Source organism: Mesoplodon densirostris, chromosome 3, assembly GCF_025265405.1.
Source record: "Mesoplodon densirostris isolate mMesDen1 chromosome 3, mMesDen1 primary haplotype, whole genome shotgun sequence".
NCBI lineage: Eukaryota > Metazoa > Chordata > Mammalia > Artiodactyla > Ziphiidae > Mesoplodon > Mesoplodon densirostris.
Genome location: NC_082663.1, coordinates 168,583,771 through 168,604,586, shown reverse-complemented (window position 1 = coordinate 168,604,586; position 20,816 = coordinate 168,583,771).

Below are 20,816 nucleotides of genomic sequence, written 5' to 3'. Positions count from 1 at the left end.
TAAAAAGGCAACCTACATAATGGGAGAAAACGTTTTCAAAGCATATATCTGATAAGGGGTTAATATCCAAAATATATAAAGTGAACATACAACTCAGTAGAAAAAATAACAATCTTATTATTATTAAATAATAAAATAACAATCTTATTATTAGTAGTAAATGGGCAGAAGAAATGAATAGGCATTTTTTTCAGGGAAGACATACAAATAGCCAACAGGTACATGAAAAGATACTAATCATCAGGGAAATGTAAATAAGAAAAACAATGAGCTGTTAGAATAGCTATTATCAAAAGGACTAGATAATAAGTGTTGGCAAGGTTATAGAGGAAAGGGAACACTTGTGCACTGTTGGTGGGAATGTAAATTGGCAAAGCTATTATGAAAATTAGTATAAAGATTCCTCAAAAAAATAAAACTAGAATTACCATATAATCTAGCAATTCCACTTCTTGGTATATATTCAAAGGAAATGAAATCACTGTCTCAAAAAGATATCTGCATTACTATATTCATTTCAGCATTGTTTGTAACAGCCAGGTCACGGAGCATCCACTGATGGGTGAATGGATAAAGAAAATATGGGATATCTATAGATATAGATATAGATACAGATACAGATATATGGAATACTTTTGAGTGATAAAAAAGAAGGAAATCCTGCTGTTTGTGACAGCATGGATGGACCTTGTGGGCATTATGCTAAATGAAATACATCAGACAAAGGAAGACAAATACTGTGTTATCTCACTTATATGTGGAATCAAGAAAAAAAAATGAACTCATAGGAGCAAAAATAGGTAGGTGGTTACAAGAGGTGGGGTAGGGTGACGGTTGGGCAAAATGAGTAAAAGTGGTCAAAAGGTACAAACTTCCAGTTTTCAGATAAATAAGTCCTGGGAATGTATGAACATCATGGTGACTATAGTTAACAATACTGTATTGTATATTTGAAAGTTGCTAAGAGAATAAATCTTAAATCTCATCACAAGAGAAAAAAATGTAACTATATGAAGTGATGAATGTTAACTAAAATTATTGTAATCATTTTGCAATATATATATGTATCAAATTATGTTGTACATTTTAAACTAACACAACAATATATGTCATTTATATCTCAATAAAACTTGGAAACAAACAAACAAACAGGATGCTTTCAAGTATTTTAAACAGGTGTTCTTGGCTAAAATGTTCAGATAAATGTAATAATTCTGAACTGATTAAGAGAGAATGTTTCATATCAATTTTTTTCTCTTTTTCTCCTCCCCATCCCCCAACCCCCGTTTCATTCATTCTTGGTAAGGCTGTTTAAACAATAACACTAATAGTATAGTAAGTCAGCACTTGAATTGCATATTTATATTGAAGAAAAACATAGGTATAAGATGGGTGTGAATAAATCACTTGGTTTAAACTATGCAATTACAAAGCTCCATTGCTTTAAAATGTGTGGAATCAATTAAGAACAAAGACAAAGGAAATTTCTGATTGCATGAGAATTGTGTTAGAATATATATTTTAGAAAAATCTATTGTAGAGTGTAAAAACCCCTGAATTTTATTTGTAAAAATTGTCTAAGACACTGATTGTTTTTTCTGACTTATCTAGGAAGACATTTATCAAGCTTTTTTAGACTCCATCACAGGAAAACTTTCTAGTTCTTTAAGATGGAATGGAGAGATGTGACAGTTAACAAATGAATAGGCAATGAACTCATGGGATTACTGTTTCTGTCAGGGCTCACCAGAGAAACAAAACTGATAGGCTATTGAAGGAGACTTATTTTAAGGAATTGGCTCACATGCTTGTGGGGCTGGCAAGTCCAAAATCCACAGTTTTCGGCATGTTAGAGACTCTGTCAGAAGTTATTGCTACAGTCTTCAGATTTTATTCTCCTAAAGGCACCCTAATCCTATTGGATTTAGGGCCCACCCTGATCCAGCATATCCTCAACTTGATTACATTTACAAAGACTGTATTTCAAATACACGTTTCAGGTAGACAAGAATTTGTCAGGGTGACATTATTCAGCCAAGCACAATCATTTTGTCATTGTGTGGTGATCATTGTTGATTTAAGACAAAGAAAAAGAAAACAGAATAATGAAAAGATCAAGGAACTTTGTCACAGAGCTACCTGGGCTAAAATTCCAGTACTGCCACTGTATAGCTATGTGGCCTTTTATTTAATCACTCTTAGAATATATTTTTTACTCTGTATAATTTGAACGTTAACACCTGCATTACATGGCTATTATCATATCAAATTCAATTACGTATATGAAGTACCTAGAACATAGCCAAGAATATAGCTGTATTCAGATGATGGCAGATATAGTTATTTATTAAAATTAGGAAAAAGATAAATTCATATTAACGAATATTCTGTCAATATAGACATTGACAGCATTCCTATAAAAGACTGAAAAAAATTCAACAGAAGCTTACAGAATTCTGTATGCTTCTTATGGAATATGTTATGGCTTCCCTAGAAGACAATGAGGAAAGTCAGTTCAAGCAGATATCTAGCTACTTCTTAAATGTGGATATTTAGAAATGGTGGTATGTTCTACATGTCTAAGAAAGAGAGAGAGAGACAGAGAGAGAGAGAGGTGTGAAGGAGAGGGAGATGGAGAAGAATAATGATCATTTATTGAATTATGAGTGCTAATTATGTGTCAGGCACAATGTCATATTATCTTCACAGTTAATATTCGTGACAGTACTATGAAATAAATATACTTATGGAAAATCTCTAGAGAGAAAACAACAAAGAGAACAAGTAGCCATTTCCCTCCAGGATATTTTTTAAAAATCTGATATAAGACAGATTATATAAACAAGGTTGAAGAATAACATATACATTGAGAGCCTGTTACAAAATAGCAATTTTTGAAAACATGAATAGATTTGGGGGGTGGTACTGAGGATATTGGATAAAATTTCTTCCAGAATGTGACCATTACAGGTTGCATTTTGTCCCACCAAAAATCATGATTGAAGTCTTAACCCATAGTACCTCAGAATGTGACTGTATTTTGAGATAGATTATTTATAGAGGTAATTAAGTTTAAAATAAGGCCATTGCATGAACCCCAATCTAATATAACTGGTGTCTTTATAAAAAGAGGAAATTAGGACACAGAGAGAAGACCATGTAAAGACACTGGACATCCATCTACAAGCCAAGGAGAGAAAGAAGCCTTGGAAAAAACCAATCCTGCCAACACCCTTGATCTTGGGCTACTAGACTCCAAAATTGTGAGAAAATAATTTTCAGTTATTTAAGCCACCCAGTCTGTCATACTTTTTTGTAGAAGCCCTGGCAAACTAATACTGTGACCTTCAAAGATGGTTGTCTAAGCAAAGGGGACAACTTATAAGGATTCTGAATAGAAACATTTCTTTAGATTAATTTAAGTATTAAGAGAATTTATGCAATTTATCAAACTTAGTTAAATGATGGCAATTTCCAGTGTCATCTATAAATCTACAGAGGTACTTTTGCTTCAGTCTATAATTCATAGCTTTGAATCAATTTTCTGAAACCTAGGGATGACTAAGAAAAGGTAGTAAGCCATTTTGTAATAGAAATATAAAGATAGCTCTTTAATTTTCTCATAATTCCTTTCAGATAACCCATAGACACTCTAGATCTGTGCTATTTGAATCAGAATCTAGGAATCTAGGGATGTAGCCTGTATTGAAGCCCTATATTTTCACTAGATCCTATGTCTCTTATGTATACCTTACGTGACTTAGGAATCAAATGTCAAATATTAACCAACAGAATAAATTGAGGGCCTCAAGCCCATTTTTAACCTTTATTTTAAGAGTAATAGTGTTAATCATAATCATTTTCTTAGTGTGTCACAATAAAGATAATATAATCTAGTGACTTGATAGATTTTTACTCTCCTCCACCCCCATGCAAATTTTTTAATCCAGGGTAATTATGTTTCTTCCTATTGCATTTTTCCTTGCATTTTTCATGATGCTTCAGTTTAATGTGCGTTTATCTTTTGAGGACTGGTCTTATGCAGCTTACTACAATTGTTATAAGCATAGTGTATTTACAATTATAATTTTATTCATACAAATGTGTTCAGATTATACAGTTTATTAAAAATTTAAAGTTATTTATAATTTATAAAACAAATATAACAATTTTGCAGAAAAAATAAAAAAGAGAAATATGTGACCTTTTTAGTGCCCTCAAAAAAGTACATTTAGATATCGCTGAATATCTGGATGACTAACAATAAATCTTAGGGGGCAGGAATGAATGCTCCTTGGCCCAATATTCAATAACATTCTTTACGTTAATGTGTTTGGGGAATTAACAGAAAGATACAACTTTCCCTCAAGATATGTAACAAGCCAATTAAGAAAACTTTATAAATATACTTCTTTTAATACAAGTGACAGAGAAAAACACATTAATTATAACTATTTAGAAACAAAGCATTGAGTAAATAAAAATGTCAGAAAACAGAATAATAAATTTTATTCAGTCACCAAGCATTTATTAAATGTCTCCACAATGTAGAAAACATTAGAATAGGCAACAGGGGATACATCAGACATGAATTTTGCACTTGAGGAACTTCTGATCCTGTAGAGGAGGTAAGTATACAGTCACACTGAGACACACACACACACACACACACCACAATTTCCAATGAAGAAAGTGCCAAGTGCAATAAAAAGAGGACCAGATTAAGAAGAATGGTCATTTATGTTACCAAAATTATATTGGGTTGGCCAAAATGTTCATTCGGGTTTTTCTGTTAACATCTTATGGAAAAACCTGAATGAACTTTTTGGCCAACCCAGTAGTATTAAATCTTTATGGAATTTATAATTGGATATCCTCATTGTGAATTATTTTTGTTTTACAAAAGGAAGGAGGGTCAGATCATGAAGGGAGAAGCAGTAATCTATTAGTAATCTCTTTATGATGATGAAGCCTTGATCATTGATGAATCTCTTTTAAGTTTGTCCTCCTAAACAGCGTGTGTGTGTGTGTGTGTGTGCGTGTGTGTGTGTTGTGAGGGGAGAGGAGTGGGGTGGGTCTTCAGTTCTCCTTCAACAACTGAAACAATTCACAGAAATAATCCTCATCAATCAAGAGTTTTAAAATGTGCTTAAGGTGATGAACCTAGAGTCTGTCATACAGAGTGAAGTAAGTCAGAGAGAGAAGAACAAATACCGTTTGTTAACACATATATATGGAATCTAAAAAAAAAAAAAAAAAAAAAGGGTTCTGATGAGCCTAGGGGCCGGACAGGAATAAAGACGCAGACATAGAGAATGGACTTGAGGACACAGGGAGGGGCAAGGGTAAGCTGGGATGAAGTTAGAGAGTAGCACTGACATATATACACTACCAAATGTAAAATAGATAGCTAGTGGGAAGCAGCTGCATAGCACAGGGAGATCAGTGCTTTGTGACCACCAGGAGGGGTAGAATAGAGAGGGTGGGAGGGAGGTGCAAGAGGGAAGGGATATGGGAACTGACTTATCACTTATTCACTGACTTATCAAGGAAACTTATTTTGTAAACTGAGTACAGCTAAGGATATCAGTGTCTGTTTTGATGTTTGACTAAGAATTTCCCTAAAACAATATTTCTGGCATCACCATTATTGGTTTCACTATAATGGAAGTCATAGCTAATGTAACAAGAAAAGAAAGGTAAAAATTGATGCACATGATAGAAAGAAGATCAAAATTATCATCTTTTAATTACAAAAGTTAGATAAGATTATGAAAATAAGATTGTTCTGTGTGGTGGCTGGATATCAAATTAATAACTTAATAAAACACTAGACAACATATAGGAAGAAATATACAAGACTTTTATGACAAGAACTCCACATATTACTAAAAGGCTAAGAGAAGACTTAAAAAAATTAAAAGATTCACCATTAACTGATAGACATACTCAATATTCTAAAGCCATCATTCTTCCAAACTTAATTTTTGAAGTAATTCAATTATAAAAATTTCTCATTACTATTGTTTTTCAGATCTTGATCACCTAATTAAAAACTGTATCTCAACTACAAACGCTTGGAAGAGTCAGTATTTTATTTTTTTTTTAGTTAAGAAAGTAAGTAAGGGGGACGGCATCAGTAATATTTTTAAAAATATGATAGAGCAACTCCCTAACAGAGTAAAAACTTGAGAGACATATATAATTACATATAATAATTTATTACATGATTTTAATTCCTTAATGAAAAACATCATATATTAAGAATGTTTCAAAATTGTGATCAAGGAGGAAAACTAGATTTTTTTCTCTTATATTAATTTTCTAGGGCTGCCGTACAAGTACCCTAGACTAGGTGGCTTAAATAGAAGAAATGTGTTTTCTCACAGTTCTGGAGGCTAGAAGTCCAAAATCATGGTGTCAGCAGGGTTGGTTTCTGCTGCAACCTCTCTCCTTGGCTTGTAGATGGCTGTCTTATTCCAGTGCTTTCACATGGTTTTCTTATAAGGACACCAGTCATATCAGATTAGGGCCCACCCATATGACCTCATTTTAACATAATTACCTTTTATAAGCCCTGTCTCCAAATACAGTCACATTCTGAGGTACTGGGGATAAAGACCTCAAAATATGAATTTTGAGAGGGTCACAATTTGGCCCGTAACATATATCATGAACTAAAAAAATAAAGAATAAAAATAAAATGTAAAATACTAAAAAATAAGTATGAAACTATTAAATAACTAGGGATAAAATATTGGTAAATATTAATCCAATCTTGAAGTATAACAAATTTTTATAAATATAAATTCAAAGGCATAAAACATAGATGAAAGTATTTAAATATATAAATACATGAAATTTTGAGTTTCTGGACATCAATACCATAGCAAAGCAAAACTAGTGAAAACACTTGCAATACATTCTGTTATTTTTATCTATGAGTGTGGCTCTTAAGAAGATTTGAGAAAAAGATCATAGTCTAAGATGACAATATTGGACACAAAGGTATAAAAAGACAGTTTTTAAGTAAAGAAATGAAAATGACAATGGTAAATTTCTTAGCTTCACTAATAACCAAAGAAATGAAATTTGAGACAACTTGGGGAAATATTTTCAATTATTAATTTGGCAAAGATTTTAATTATGAAAGATTTAAATACAGAAACATTTTAATACACTTTCCAGTGGTGACACATATGTGAGAATATAGGCATCATTAGACACCAGTGATGGAGTATAAATGAATACACCATTTTGAGGTCAGTTTGTCGATGTGTAACAGACGTTTTTTAGTTTTTTAAATGTTTCTACCTAGAAATTTAATTCTGCATATATATTCTAAACGAATCAGAGGGGCACATGTAGAAAAAAAATACCATCTATTGTGCATCTTACTCCTCTAGAGGCATGCAGCTCTGCATACTAATAGTGCCCTTCAGTTGTAAAACTATACATGATTTAAATTTATTATATGCTCTATGTACTTTTCAAATTAACTATAGTACATTTTATTATAGGAAAATGATATTACCTTGAAATTTGAAAATTGAGAAGAGAATTAGATTGCTCAAGACTAAGGAGATCTGGAAATTCTTTACAAAGAAGATGGCATTTGCATTTTTTAAAAATTAATTAATTAATTAATTAATTAATTTTTGGCTGTGTTGGGTCTTCGCTGCTGCGCGCAGGCTTTCTCTAGTTGTGGCGAGTCGGGGCTACCTTTCACTGCAGTGTGCAAACTTCTCATTGTGTTGCACAGGCTTCTCATTGCAGTGGCTTCTCTTTGTTGCAGAGCACGGGCTCTAGGCTCATGGGCTTCAGTAGTTGCGGCACGTGGGCTCAGTAGTTGTGGCTCGCGGGCTCTAGAGTGCAGGCTCAGTAGTTGTGGCTCACAGGCTTAGTTGCTCCATGGCATGTGGGATCTTCCCGGACCAGGACTCAAACCCGTGTCCCCTGCATTGGCCGGCAGACTCTTAACTATGGCACCACAAGGGAAGTCCCCGGCATTTGCCTTTGAGTTGAGTGATATTTACAGCCATGTAAGCAACACAGCATTTGAGACAAACAACTTAGAACAGAGTTTTGTGGGGTGTAATTAATGTGAAGTTTTCTGAGTATAACACATATGACAGAATTTAAAAGGGCACAATCAGAATAGCTGGTTGGGATAAGACTGAGAAAAGCAGGTGCTTGAAGAAGGTTAGATTAAAAGGCTGGTGCAACAGTTCCGTTGAGAGGATTGGCGGCAGTGAGATTGGAGAAGAGTAAATAAATTTGCAGAGGGTTGGTGTGCGTAGCATAGATGTAGAACAAAGGATGAAGCAGGGGTCCAAGATAACAGAAGATTTAGGAACAGAGAAATAGAAAATGTAGACATAAAGGAAAACGTAGCAGCTACTGGCCAACTACTCCACATCGGGGGCTGTGATTCATGCCCTCATATATCACTCTAGAGATGTTTTGTTTTGTTTTGTTTTGTTTTTCTGGTCCATATTATGCTAGTATTCAGAGTCACAGCTAGTAACAAGAGGAGAGAGGATTCAAACCCAAGTCTTTTCTTCTTACTCCATCATACATAATCTGTGTACTTTATGATTTAGAGATAAAATAATCTGAAATAATTTTGACTTACTTCACTCTGAATCTGTTATTTCCCTTTCTGCATTCTGATGCATGTTACTTCAAAATTATATTTAAAAATGCATAGATTGAAGTTCAAGGGCATTACTGAATTTTCAGATGTTTTAAACCACCCAGTTCTTAACTGTGTCCTTGCAATACAGATCATCTGGTCTGTTTTTGTCTATTCCCTTCCACATGATAAATGTGAAGCAGAATGCTAACATCCTTAGTCAAGGTCTTACTTTAAAAATGTATGTGAAAGTTGTTGCTGATAGAAGCTTTTGATGAGGCCAGAAAACAGGATTGACAGAAAACATACTACACAGGACTAGTGACATAAAGTGGGGGGCTTTATTAACCTTGCTGTTTTATGTTTGAATTACTATTGGTTCCTAAAAGAATTGTGTACATATAATTATTATTATATGTGAAAATAATCTGGAACACTTTCTGATGTTGTGTGTGGGTTTTCTTTGTTTGTTTGTTTGTTTACAATTAGAGAACTATAATATAAAAGCCAGTGGGCTATTAAGACAGACCTAACTGCTTTCTTTTCTTTTGATTTTAAAAAAGAGGTACATAACCTAAAAATTATGTCTCAGTAATACTGTAATTGCTCATTATAAAGAATTGCAACGAAATAACAACATAAAAGCAAAGTCCATCTTAGTAATTGGGATATACAGTTGAAGGTTGCATTTCCACTTAAAAGTTGATTAGTGTCACATGAATAGAGAAAAAAATACTTCTGCAACACCCTATTTCTAGTGGCTTTCTTATATGATAATATGTCTATTATTAATGTTTTGCAGAGGGTTATGCAGTTCTTGGAGGACAGAGGGTTATGCAGTTCTTAGAAAATAAAAAACAATTTTAATATAATATGAATCATATTAACAATTGTAATAATCATAATTTTTAACAAATTACCCAGCTAGATCTTGCCTCTCTTGTGATTCATCTAGTATGCACAAATGGCTGAATAAATCTCTATCTAGAAGTTAACCAATATTTGTCATGAAAATTTTGCCTTGCTCCCTTTGTGATATGCTTTGGCCCTTGGGAAATTGACATCTAAAATGAAAGAAAACAAAAGTAAAACCTGGTTTTTATTTTGAATCTTTCCTCTAAAATGGAGTTTTAAGAAATTAGTTTTAATATTTTCCTATTACAAGAATTTAAAAATTATATAACTAAATGTAATCAGGTGCTAAGGCTGTGGGCATGGTTTCTAAAGTCCTTCTAGTTTCAGACTCTCCATTTTTAAGGTATAAACAGAGCATAATTAAACTTAGAAGACTTTAACTTAGATGAATTTCAAAATTTAAATCTCCCTGTCTTATTCCCTATAAGAGATAACATTATGTGGTCCTAGAAAGATATTTGAAATTCTCTCTATACGGGTTTGTAACCTAGGCTTTATCAATTACTTGCTGTATAAAGTTTTCCCCTTTTAATTGACATCTCAGCCTTTAATTTCCTTATTTGTAAAATGGTATTATTAATGTCCACCTTGCAGGGTTGTTGTGAGGATTAAGTGAGATAGTATGTATATAAGCTCAGCATTTATAAGTGCCCATTAAATGGCAGTTTTTGTTCCACCTGTTAATCTGATGATGGTTAATATAGAAAGCCACACTATGCAACAGAATTTATGGTTCATGTGATTTATGAATTTCCTCTTAATTTAACTTTATCTAGCCCTGTTGTATTCAGTGACTTGAAGATCTTTCTATTTTCACAGATATGGTCTTCTTTCCTTCTTCCTTGGCTATTTTCCTTAACTCTTAAACTGATTCATGGACTATGCTATCAACATGAAGCTGTGTTAAAGACACTTTTATTTTGGGTTTTGATTTATATGCAGTGTAAGTATGATGAGTTACCCTTTTGTTGAATATTTAGAATTGTCTATGGACAGTAGAAACTCCAGGTGAATTCTCAAAAGGTCATCAACTATGACAAAAAAGTGCCATAGAACATCACCCTCCAGGTTGAGAGTTGCTTGCTTTATGTGTCACAAAAACAAATTAAGGGCTTCCCTGGTGGCGCAGTGGTTGAGAGTCCGCCTGCCGATGCAGGGGACACGGGTTCGTGCCCCGGTCCGGGAGGATCCCACATGCCACGGAGCGGCTGGGCCCGTGAGCCATGGCCGCTGAGCCCGCGTGTCTGGAGCCTGTGCTCCGCAACGGGAGAGGCCACAACAGAGAGAGGCCCGTGTACCGCAAAAAAAAAAAAAAACAAATTAAGTGTAAAGATAAACCATATAAAGGGTATGATTCTCCATGATATCACAAGTTGTGCATAGAATTTAAAACTGAAATTTCTATTAATTAGCTAATTTTCTCATAATCAACTACAAGTCAATTGGCTGACATTTGAAAGAATGATTTTAAAACCACTGTGTGCAAATATTCAACTGAATGTGACTGTCAACCTAATGGAGGGACTGTTTCTCCTCCGACTGGTGATATTACAGTGTGTTGTCCACTACTCCTTAGCTGTGAAATCCCTTTCTCCCCAGGTACCCATTTCACCAGCCAATCTTATAGCCATTTTTCCCCATTACTTCCTCATCACTGTTGCTCTTGACACTTAAGATTGGAGATGTGCTATTGGGCTTCTACAAGTTTAGAACATGAGTTTTTTAAACTGTTCTGTCAAAAGAATATTTACAATGAGCTTCCCTGGTGGCCCAGTGGTTGACAGTCCACCTGCTGATGCAGGGAACACGGGTTTGTGCCCCGGTCCGGGAAGATCCCACATGCCGTGGAGCGGCTGGGCCCGTGAGCCACGGCCACTGAGCCTGCGCGTCCGGAGCCTGTGCTCCGTAACGGGAGAGGCCACAACAGTGAGAGGCCCACGTACCGCAAAAAAAAAAAAAAAAAATTTACAAAATCCAGGTATTTGAAAAGAAAGTTATATTAAGTTTCTTAGAGCACCTAGGCAAAGGCAATAAAGATGTGTAAATAAATTGTAATCAGTGTTAGTATAACCTAAATGTTTAGCAAACTTGAACATCTAATTAATCTTTAACATGTTAGTATTTCCTATAATATATGGCTTATACACAGGGGAGTTTTTAACAAGTACATATTGCCCTTCTTGGGAGCCCCATTAGCCTTAGTCTTTACCATGTGACTTGCTCTGGCCAGTGAATGTGAGTGGAGATGACACATACCACTTCTGAGCAGCTGCTTTATGAGCCGTTCCTCAACCCTAACAATTTCCTTTTCCCTGTACACCTAACCAGTCCCTTAGTAAGGAATATACTTTAAATCTTGGTCCCAGAATAAGTAAGATGTGGGGCAAAGTTACAGCCACTCTTCAAAGTATATGTCATTAGAGTGAGAAATCAATTTCTGTAATTGCAGCTACTAAGATTTTGAAATCATTTGTTACTATAGTATAACTTAGAGCTAATTCAAAAGTCTAATTAAATGTTCTCTATAGCCAATAAATAAAAAAAAATTCAAAATGCCTAAACAACAAAATATGTTTTGCATGTAGTTGGTAAGAATATTTTTATTCTCTTTATTCCTCATGTTCATTTATTAGTCATCCTTTATAACCTACCTCAAAAGCCATTATTTCCACCAAACCTTATTGATTCTCCTCTATAATTGATTTTTTTCCTATTCCAAATATTCATAACACTTCCTGTATATATTTTTAACATACTTAAGAGGTTTATCTCATTGATTTTTATTTGTGTCCCTCACTAAAAGGAGAAACATGTGCCCCACCTTGGACCTTAGCATAGTACTTTACATGCTCTGATTGCTCAGTGAATAACTCAAAGAAGATTGAATGAAACTCTTGATGAAAAGATCTGAGTCTTTGCATTCTGTGTGCTTAATAATCACAAATTGCAATATAAATTTTCAGCAATTTAAAATGTCCCATTAATGCTCTACTAATTGTGCCAATGGCAAAGAAAAATCATTCAAGATGGCCAGACTGTATCTGCTCTTTTTAATACTCTTTTCACTTTTTTTTTTGTTTGTTTACTGGTGAAAGATTTCAGTGTCTTCTGAAGTTGATTGTGATCTGGGAGAATAATTGTCAAGGCAAAATTTAGGAGAAATAAAAAGGGGAGAAAAAATAGGAGCTTCAAAAATAAATTAATAAATGGAAGTATTTTTGATGTTTAGTTTATGAGGTTAATAAACATTACGTATGAGGAATATAAGAAGTAAGGAGGAACGATGAGAGAGAGAGGGATGAAGGGGTAGGAGGGAAAGGAAGAAGACTAATGGGCAAGAATGGGATACCTGGTCCTAAAGGTAAAGGTAGATGGTCTATTAAATTAAGAATAAAACGGTTAATGTATTTACAGAATGTATTAATCACAAAATCTAGGGCTGTCATTATGTATAAAGAGGGTGTGTTATGAAAACGTGTAGGGGGTTTGGTTTTAGTATTAATGGATATTCAAAAGGCCCTTCAGAGATGACTTCCTTTGTTTATTTGTTGGTTTCCTAAAAGAATATTATCACAAGACTGCACTCCACTAGAATAGGATCATTTCATAAGAGTATTATCAATAGAAGTAAAAAGAATAACTATCAGTTATTGATGACTTAGGCTGTGTCAAGTATGTAGCTGTATACTCTGTGAGCATTATTTTATTTAATGCGCACAGTAGTCCTTTTGAGGTAGATACTATTATTTGAGACAAATTGATATACTTATTTTTAAAGAATTTTAAAGTGTTTATTTATTAGATTTTTTGTGCCAAAAGCACCACTAAGTGATTAGTAAGTATTGCTGAAGGAACCAGGCAAGGTCCTTGCCCTCAAGTAGCTTTCAGAATTAAGAGAGATGCTGAAAACAAGGTATGAAGAAATGTATAATTACAAGTTGTGGTTTTGGGGCAAGTGGAGTAGGGAATCTATCCAGATAGGTAGGCAGGAAGGCCTCTCTGAAGACATGCCATCTAAGGTGAGAGCTGAAAAAGTCAGGGAAATAATGAGCATAGTCTTTGAGACAAGAAAAAAAGGTGTGTTAGAAGAATTGACATAAAATCAGTGTGGCCGGAACATCGTATGAGTTGGAGACAATGGTATGAAATGCAGTGATAGAGATAGCAGCCAGCAGAGTTATGCTTTTTCAAAGCACATAGGACACAGCAAAGAGTTTATTTATTATTCACGGTGTGTTAGGGAAAAAGTAATTAAAGTAGGGTTGCCAGATAATGCAGGATAGCAGTTAAATTTGAATTTCAGATAATCAGTAAATACTTTCTTTTTAGTATAAGTATGTCCCAAATACTGCATGGGATGTGCTTATACTGAAAAAGTATTCATTGTTCATCTGAAATTCAGATTTCACTGAGTGCTCTCTATCTTTATGTGCTAAATCTGGCATTCCTACATTAAAGTTTTTAGGCAAGAGAGTAGTGTAATTAGATTTATGTTTGGAAAGGTTAAAAAGTTCACAAAACTAGGAAATGTTAGAATCAGTTTTTGACCCTTTGGACTTCAGAATATATTCAAGTAATATTATCCTAATTACTCTGTTATACTGTTGTCCATAAATATTTTCTAGGATGTAAATGATACTGTGGTTATGGAGGTAGAGCTTCTCTGGAAGGCAGACAGGAGTGCTTAAATTGCGATCATTCATTGAGCTGTATACTTATCATGTGTGTACTTTTTTGTATATATATTTCAATTTTAAAAGATGTATTGATCTCACTTTGGCAGCAAGGCATATAGAATACATTTATCCCACTACTTTTGCAAAACAAAACCAAAAAAAGGTCCAAAGGGCACACATATACATGGAAAGTAAAGGATAAATGACAAAAGTAAAGTTTTGGAAACGAGAGCAATGTTTGAGTACTTCATTACTTAGCAGAAAGCTAAAATGCGGAGCTCAGAAGCAACCAGATTTCTTAGTTCAAAACACAAAAAGTCTCAGGAATGTTTACTTCCAGAAGATGGTGAACAGATGAGACAGAAACTAGGGACAGCAGATTGAGAACTGCAGTCAGACCACTATCTTCTCCCCACACCCTTTGGAAGACTTTAAAATGCTGTATCAGAGGAACTTTGGATTTGGAGATACCAGGCACAGGTGAGAGCAGACTGATATGCACGTAAAACAAGCAAAGAAACAAAACCCCTACTATAAACAAATTAAAAACCAAAAGACACATGGGGAAAAATGTATTTGTTTCTCAGGTAACACTGAATTACTTTAAATATGTTCTAAAATCTCAACAGCTATTAAAAACCTTTTTTCTAAATGATATAATTCAGGCAGATGTGAATTTAAATCAGTATAGGTAGGATTCACATTTGGTAAAAATGGATTAAGATCATGTCAGAGTATCTCTTATTCTTTGGAATAGGAAAATTCTGAGTTTGAATCCCAGCTTTCCTACTTACTAGTCACATGACAGTGTACAAATTCTTACTTCTCAGAGCTTCACTTTCCTTACTTGTAAAATAGAAACACCTCCCTTGTAGACTGGCCATGATAAAATTTCTAGCCAAGTGCTCATATTAAGTACTTCATAAATGGAACATTTTATTTTGTATTATCATAAGACCTTTCCTCCCCTTTGCTAACACCTATTAGTGACCACTGAGCAAATGGTAGATGCAGAATTGAGATCCTTTGAGATATAGCCTGATTTACTTTTTCTAAAGATACTCCCCAAATACTCCAAAATTTGGGGTTATCAGAAAAAAAAATATTTAACACATTTACTATAACTTTGGGAATAACAGATTAACACACTGAACACAATTTTTAATGCAAGCTATTTTTCTAGATCACTCTGGGAATATATTCCTGAATGACTTTACCTGAAAGGGTAGAATCAGGCTGGCTTTGTTAAATTTTTAAGTAGGAACGTTTTGTCTTTTGGTATTTTCTCACCTTCACATCTACATTCTGCAAATCTCTACCTCTTTTCAAAGAATTCCCCTCTGAACAATAGGTCAAACATTTACAGGTGGCTGGTTTTGTTTTCTGGGTTTGGAGCCTGAATGTTATGAATTTGGATAGAGCTCATTAAAGCTTCCTTTCTGCCTTTCATTATAAAAAGCCCAAGTGACAGTACTTGAAAAACGGCCTCTGGCTAAGTATTATTGAAATCCAAAGGCCAGTAAGTGAAGAATCGTTTGCTGGTCAAATCTATATTAATCTAACTTGTTATATTGTCTTAACAACATTCTCAAGGGTGTTTTTTCTGCTTCTGAAAAGATTCATTTCAATAAACCAAACATACTCTATCTACTTAAATTAGTGTACTTAAGCTGGGCCAATTTCATAATTGTTCTAGAGAAGATAATCTCTCAATAGTCCATCTTGGCCAGACTGCTGTTTATCAAACAGAGTAGTAGAGTCAATTTAACTCTGAATATTACTTCATTTGAAAATCACAGCCTTTCCATTAATTAACATTGACTGGATGGCAGAGGTGACAGTGATTTAATATGGGTCAAAATCTCATTATATGAAGATAAATTATAATAAAATCTCCAAATTACAGGACACTCTCTAAATTCCACTTGAATTCAGACTATTATCATTTGTTATAACCAAAATCCAGTAACAGCCAAGGAGTCTTTTTGAATCTGATGACATTTACTGCCAATTCATGGGCAATGATCATGGAATTGGTGCCATGAAATTTCTTGAGTTAGTGAAGCCATGCATCATTTCCTCTTCAATGTACGCCCCCCCACCCACAGCGCCTTCACTGCAACCTAGTTAGCCTTTTTCTCATTTTCCATGTCCCAGCTTCAATCATACCTCTCCGAACATGCCGATTATACTTTAAAGTGCCTTGCCCTCTCATGTTCTCTTAATACTCTGAAATTCTCCTCTCTAATTCTAACTACAGGAAAAATTAAATATGTTTTACATAATTATTTAAATCTTTCCCTCCTACTGGGTTTTAAGCTCTTTGAAGGAAATTTTGTCCTGAATTCTCTGATAAAACATTTCCATGTGAACCTGATGAGATTTTGGAACCAAAGCCTTTCAAACGAGTGGTTTGTTTGTTTGTTTGTTTTTAATAATGAAAGATTGTCCTTTTCTTGATGTCGGTCACACTGACGGTGTGAGACATTCTGGGACTGTTCTCATATTAGGTCACATGGTTACTCAATTTTCAAGGTAAAAAAGAGAAGACACCTAATATGTGCCTTTCTAACCTCTTCTTACCATGATGATTTCTATTTATGGAAAGGAAAGATCCTGTGATTTTTGTCCTTCTCTTCTACCAGACTTGACACATTGAGTCCTTCTACTCAGTCCCATGATCCAATATGATCACAACTTAAAACTGAACTGCACTAAGAGCTCTTGAAATAATGAAATTTTAGATTAGGAAAGAACTATCCATACATCCACATGTCCATCCATCCATTTATATACCTATCCATCCATTTGTTCATTCACTGAATGAAGATGTGAAGATAACCTATTATATATCAAAGCAATATAAGTGGTCATAATACTCATAAAAACTAGAGATGAAGAATAAAATACACAGAAAGTGAAGTGGAGTGTTATGTTGTTATAATGCTGTGTACTGCGTATAGCCCAAGAGACATGGGTCTACATGGTAGATCAGCAAATGTTGTGGACTAAACAATGGGTCCATATAAATTAGTTCAACAAGAGGAGAATGACATTCTAGGAAGAGAAAACAGTGTAAACAAAGGAGGTAAATCACTCAGTGAACCACCAGTTTAGATAAAGAGTTCAAGTTAAGGGGGAGATTGAATAAGAAGTAAGAAGACTGGGGTTACTTACAGAAAAGTTGATGGTGATATGATGATTGGTAATCATCACAATTTGATTAGTAATTAATTTTGAATTATCCTACAGATCATAGTCCATTGAAGGTTTTAAGTAGGTTCATATTGCAGGAATATGGCTTTGGAAGTAGTGTGGCAAATCACTGGAAAAATGGGAGACTGGAATGCAGGAAACTAAATTAGAGATCACCATTGTGGGGAAATTGAGAGGTGATCTGGATGGCTTAGGGATGGAGCGAAAGAGGCAGATGCCTGAAATCTCAAGTAAATAGAAACCACAGGATGTGGCTAGGCCTGCCAAGTTTCCATCTTGGTCAACACAGAGTCTGGTTGTGCCATTCATTAAGATAAAGAACATGGAAGGAAGTATACTTTTGGGGGAACGATATATTGAGTTTAATTTTGAACATGTTGCATTTAAGGTATTTCTAGAGACATTTATTTCAAACTACCAGTCCCTGCAGAAAACATCTTTTCAGTACTCTAATACTTGATGCAAAGCCATACCCTGTTTGTCTGCTCTTTGGTTTTATTTGCCTTGCTAATTAACTCTGTGTTCTATGTACCTTACCATCTTGACTATGCTCATTGAAGTTCCTTTGTCATGCAGTCTTATCTTAAAGGCATTTCTCCACCAAGCCTGTAAAACAGCATCATAGATTTAAACATGACATAAAAAAGCAGTGCAATTTCCCAAGTGATTTCTCCAAAGAAGCCATTAATTATAGGGCTTGGAAAAGAGGTATGTCTTAATGAAATTGGTTATTTTAGAAAGATATCTTTGCTAGTGGGACTGAATAGATTGAAGCCAAGAAAGTCTGAAATCAGAAGTATGTTGAAGTAATTTGGGCATGAAGTAGCTCAGGGATTGGGGGTTGTGGGAATGATGGAAAAGGAATAAACTCAGAGGTATTCAAGAAGGAAGAAACAACAGTACATTGCTAAATTGGATATAAAGAAGAAAGGTATAGAACTTTCTGTGACATTCATAATTTATGACTTTGCCAAATGATAGAATCATATTATAGATTGTTGGAAAGTTTCCTGATCTGTAGGTTGCCCATTATAGTAGTGTGTATGTGTGTGTGTGTGTGTGTTTTGCATGTGTGTGTGCACACATGCATGTGTCTGCTGTAGCTATGCATGTGTGTAAACTTTAAAAGAAAAAAAGGTAATGTTCATTTGCTTATCCTCAAATCTGGATGAATGAGCTCATCTTTAATTTTGTTTCCAGTTTTTAATCTTCAGGGACATGTTTTTATAATAAAAGATTTAAAAGGTCTCAGCATTTCTGGTGGGTTTAATTTGGTATTAGGGAATAAATTGCCAGCTCCTTCAGGTTTCATATACTCTGTATGTTTATCAAAACAGATATCACAATCTTGTTTATTATTCTAACCTGCATCCTTTATCCCTAGTGTACCCTCCCTGTCTTCTGCTGGCAGACAGGAACAGGTTGAAAGGAACTCACTTTGGCAGATCACAACGATACATTGCAGTGATTTCCGTGATACTCTAATAAATAGCAACTACTACAAGAAGGCAATGATCCTAATGTGTGTATCACTAGCAGGCCCTGTTCAAAACACTACTAAAGCCATTTTTCAGGGTAAAAAATAAGGGTAATCACATTTCACTCAAAGCAGGATTTATGGTTTAAAATATTCATTCACTAATTACCTGATGAACCTGGAGATTTTTTTTTCTCCAGAAAACATTTATGGGAATTTAGATGATAAAATTTAGAGGCCATAATTACATCCCTCTCACAATTTATCTCATGGATTTCTTTTCCAGACTTTTGCTGATGTAGTAGAATTGTATTTTGCACCAAGTAAAATTTTCCTGTTGTATGGGAAACGGCTAAAAATATGTAGCCTAACCTTGTAAGAGTCTAGAAGTGACACAGGAAAGAGGTTTCTGAAATCCTTCAACCCATACCTTCCCTTCCTCTCACCCAAGTCACTGAGCTGCTGCTCAAGAGTTCTAAGGGTGAAGAAAAACTGCTTTGAATCAAGTGTAAGATTGAAGTTTTAATGAAGATAACACTACTTTCTATAACAAACACTAAAATCTCATTGTCTCAACTTGACAGACTTTCTTCTCTTTCATAAACTCCTATCAGCCTGGGTTAGGGACTGTAGAGGGTTCTCCAACTATTGTTCATGAAACAAGGCTGGCAGAGGCTTTGGCATCTATACCACATGGCAACCTAGATCACCATGAACATTGATATTACTGGTGTGAAGGATTCTGCATGGGTGTTTTTAAAAGGCTTATCCTATAAGTGGAACGCATCAGTTCCATTAGCCAGAAATGTCACATTCATTCACACCTAACTGCAAGGGAATAAATAAGTAAATATTTATTCTACCCACATGCCCTAGGAAACAGTGAATGGGTTTCATGAAGAAGTAGGTAGCCTATTCTACAAAGACTGATTCTTCAATATTAGAATAAGATCATTCTAATAACTGAACTTGGATGAAGAGTTATAAAATTGGGACAAAATGACACTAAGAAACCACTTGCCATCAAGAAAATGGACTTTAGGAAATTAGGAGTTAATCATTGAAAAACATAAAAGCATTCCATATTTATACCCCTACATTGAGATTCCTTTAAAAAATCAGTTCTCCATCATGTTTTACTATTTTCCTTCATTAGATATTTTCATTTACACAAAAATTTGCCTTTCTAGGGCCTCCCTGGTGGCGCAAGTGGTTGAGAGTCCGCCTGCCGATGCAGGGGATACGGGTTCGTGCCCCGGTCTGGGAGGATCCCATATGCCGCGGAGCGGCTGGGCCCGTGAGCCATGGCCGCTGAGCCTGCGCGTCCGGAGCCTGTGCTCCGCAACGGGGGAGGCCACAACAGTGAGAGGCCCGCATACCGCAAAAAAAAAAAAAAAAAAAAAAAAAAAAAAAAATTTGCCTTTCTTTTTTTTTTTCAGGGTAGCTGATGAAAAATTATGTCAGCTATTTTTCTTATTGTTTTAATAAATACGTTTTTTCTATTTTTTTATACAGCAGTTTCTTATTAGTCATCCATTTTATACACATCAGTGTATACATGTCAATCCCAATCTCCCAATTCATCGCACCACCCCCCGCCGCTTTCCCCCCTTGGTGTCCATATGTTTATTCTCTACTCTTGTGTCTCAATTTCTGCCCTGCAAACCGGTTCATCTGTACCATTTTTCTAGGTTCCACATATATGTGTTAATATATATTTGTTTTTCTCTTTCTGACTTACTTCACTCTGTATGACAGTCTCTAGATCCATCCACGTCTCAAAAAATGACCGAATTTCATTCCTTTTCATGGCTGAGTAATATTCCATTGTATATATGTACCACATCTTCTTTATCCATCCATCTGTCGATGGGCATTTAGGTTGCCTCTATGACCT